The following is a 3,415-nucleotide window of genomic DNA, read 5'->3' as shown; positions in this document are numbered from 1 at the left end:
TACATTTTAATAGAAGATAAAAATTAAATCTCAGAGTATCACGAAGTTATAAAATGGTTAATACAGGATTCAAACCCTATGAGAATATTGAAGGAATGTCAAGTTTAGAATTAAGGGACATGGGATGTGACAGCATTCGAGGTCTGGATTCAGATGTGGAGAATACAACCTAAAAGTAAGAGACCATTCAAGTAGATAGAAGCTGCAAACAGAAGGCACATGATTGCCACAGCCCTTTATATAACTCTCTGACTCTTCTTTAAAATAGCATTTGTGAAATGGTAAATTAAAGGAGTCAGAAGTAGAGGTAAGAAGCAACAGGGATAGTTCAATGTTCTAATGGGAGATTAGCCTTACATAATCTAGAAGTCATTTATTGGAAAAGAAGCTGACATTAGTTGAGCACTATTATGAAAACACCTATGGATGGCTTGCATTAATGCCTTAGTGAGAAACCAAAGTGGACATTCCAGATATGTAAGGGATGGTCATGCCCACCAAGATCTCATAGAACTGGTGTGACCTTGATACCCTGGGTTAGAAACAAAAGTTGGATTCTTTATTAATAAGCTACGTTCCAAACTTACCAATGACTTCAAGCAAATCATTCGAATATCGAAATATTGTATCCTTTTCTGTAAAACAGAATTATTTCTTTCTGTCACTGATTTATCACTGAGAAGTTGACTTTTAAAAAATCACTAATTTACAATGTATTAATATGGGAGGAAATTTTGAGTGTAAGATTTTGGATCATATCAATGACTAGTAAAAATATATTGTGATTCTTGATCTTATATTTCAGGTTGGCTAGAATATGGAAAATAGTTGCATAATCAAACACTAGTCTAGATATTGCTGTAAAACTATTTTTAGGTGTGATTGACATTTACAATAAATTGCTTTAAGAAAAGCGGATTACTCTCTATGATGTGTTGAAAGCCTTCAGAGCAAAGACTGAGGTTTCCTAAGGAAGAAGGAATTCTGTTTCCAGGCTGTCAGAGTTTCGGCCTTTGGACTCAAGGCTACATCAACTTTTACTTATATTTCCGGCCTACCAGCTTGCCCTGAGGATTTGAGACTTGGCAGGAGTCACAATCATATGAGCCAATTCCTTAAGTCTCTCTCTCATATTAATTAATATTATATATAAATCTATATATATGTAATGGAATATATATGACATTACCTTTCATATTTTGAGATCTTTGCAGATATTTTTAACACACAATACTTTAAAAATATTAATATATATTACCCCTGATTTTCTTAAATGCTATACTTACAATGTTTATTTGTTCTAGTGATTAACAATTGTTACAAATATACCCAGTTGAAAAGAAGGTAATGAAAATATGTAGATCAATTAAGCATCAATATTTGTGCATCTATGAATTAATCAAGTGTTTAAATTCACAGAAGCTCATTGAAATAGCAAATACTTTATCAATTGGAGGGAGAAGACTTAACCATGTATTATAAGATAATATGTAAATAATAAACTTTCTTTTTGGCAAGTAAAATATTCCATAAGGTTTTGAAATTTTCATTTTGTATTGTATAATGCTTCATATCTAGCTAAAGATTTATATTCCTGATGTCTCAAATGTACGAGCAAGCCTTTTCTTCAATCAAATATTGGCAACAACTTGATAAACTTTCCTTCTCTCTCACCTCTTTTTTGATTTGACATATGAAGAAAAAATATCTTTTTACTTGATTTAAAGAAGAATTTATTTTTTTCTTTATAATTGAAAAATTGAAATGAGTTTTATTTGAGTTCATAATATTCATTAATTCACACATTTATTCATTTACTCATTTTAAAACTTAATATTATACCTACCTGACAGGGGAGATACCATGATCACGAAGGTGGTTTTCCCAGGGCGAGGCTTATCCATTGCACTCCGGATGTGCTGACCCCTGCGATTTCCCCAAATGTGGGAAACTCGACTGCATAATCTGTGGTAGTGGGGGACTGCGTTTACACTCTTCCCTGGCAAAAAAATAAACCAAAACTTAATATTAAACATCTACCTGTAAGAATTGGATCTGAAGGATATTAAACCCTCACCAACAGTGAGACCCAAAGTTCTAAGCTGTAGTCACTGCCCTGCAGATGCTTATCATCTCTTTGAGGAAACATGGCATTGTGCACTCCAATGACTAAGAGAGCTGCCAAGTCATGATAAGAAGTAGTATTACTGCGTTCTACAGTAGTTCAGAGGGGATATTAACATGTATTTGTTGTGAAAAAAAGACAAGTATTCCTGACAGCCAGGAGCTTCCTGGTACTATCAGTTGGACAGCTTTGGAATTTAAACTCAAAGAAGGTGAGGAATTGTGCTACTCAGCTTCAGGACATGCCGTGAAGGCAGACACAGGAACGAGAGTATATATCATCAGCAGTGGGGAAAAGACAAACCGTACACTATGGACTTCAACAGGGCTCACAGGCTTGTCGGAAAAGGCAGTAAATTTCTGAACAGCAGAAGGGAGAGTTTTGGAAAAGGTAAAACTTCTGCTCTCCAGGCTGGAGGCTTCCCACAGAAAGCATCCCAGGTCACAGGAGTGCCACAGGTAGAAGCCCAGGTTGGACAAGAGCTTCTGAGACTGCTGAGAGCCCTAAACAGGAGTGCCAGAAGCAAGTAATGTTCATTAATTTACCAGTGATGAGGAAAGTGATGTTTGGATTGCTTGGGAACCAGCTTGTGAGTGAATAGGAAGGAGATGAATGACCAGAGGTGGGTGAGGGGAGAACAATGAGAAGAGAAGCATGTAGGCAGCAGCTGTCCAAATAAACAGCTGGGGTGGTTAATTTCATGCTTCAATTTGACTTTGCCAGGCGCCCAGATTAAACCTTATCTCTGGGTGTGTCTGTGAGAGTGTACTTAGATGAGGTTATAATTTGGATTGGTGGATTCACTGAAGCAGATTGTCTTCCTCAATGTGGGTAGGTATCATCTAATTCACTGCCGGCCTGAGGAGAACAAAAGGCAGGGGTGGGGAGGATTTGCTCCCTTCCTGTCTGGCTCTTTGAACTGGGACAGTGGCCTTCTCCTGCTGTCAGGCTGAGATTTACACCATAAGCTCCCCTGGTTATAACTGGTGTATATGTTGAGTATATATATTGGTGTTGCATGTATCAACAGTTCGCTCATTTTTATTGTTGAATAATATCCCCATGGTATGCATGTGCCATGGTTTGTTTAACCATTCATTCATTGAAGAATACCTGCCCTGGCTGGTGTAGCTCAGTGGATTGAGCACGGGCTGGGAACCAAAGTGTCCCAGGTTCGATTCCCAGCCAGGGTACATGCCTGGGTTGCAGGCCATAACCCCCAGCAACCGCACATTGGTGTTTCTCTCTCTCTCTCTATCTTCTTCTCTTCCCTCTCTAAAAATAAATAAA

The 3,415-nt window shown here is 37.6% G+C and overlaps 1 non-coding gene across 1 annotated transcript; it reads left to right on the top strand.

Moving 5' to 3' along the window:
• The first annotated feature begins 1,838 nt into the window (after positions 1–1,838).
• On the top strand, positions 1,839–2,002 carry LOC123825328. Its single transcript, XR_006786874.1, has one exon. It is a non-coding gene; the product is annotated as a U1 spliceosomal RNA (small nuclear RNA).
• The last annotated feature ends 1,413 nt before the right edge of the window (positions 2,003–3,415 follow it).

This window comes from Phyllostomus hastatus, unplaced genomic scaffold (genome assembly GCF_019186645.2).
Source record: "Phyllostomus hastatus isolate PE091 unplaced genomic scaffold, TTU_PhHast_1.1 phas_contig_62, whole genome shotgun sequence".
NCBI classification, from domain to species: Eukaryota; Metazoa; Chordata; class Mammalia; order Chiroptera; family Phyllostomidae; genus Phyllostomus; species Phyllostomus hastatus.
This window is presented reverse-complemented; position numbering and strand designations above follow the sequence as displayed.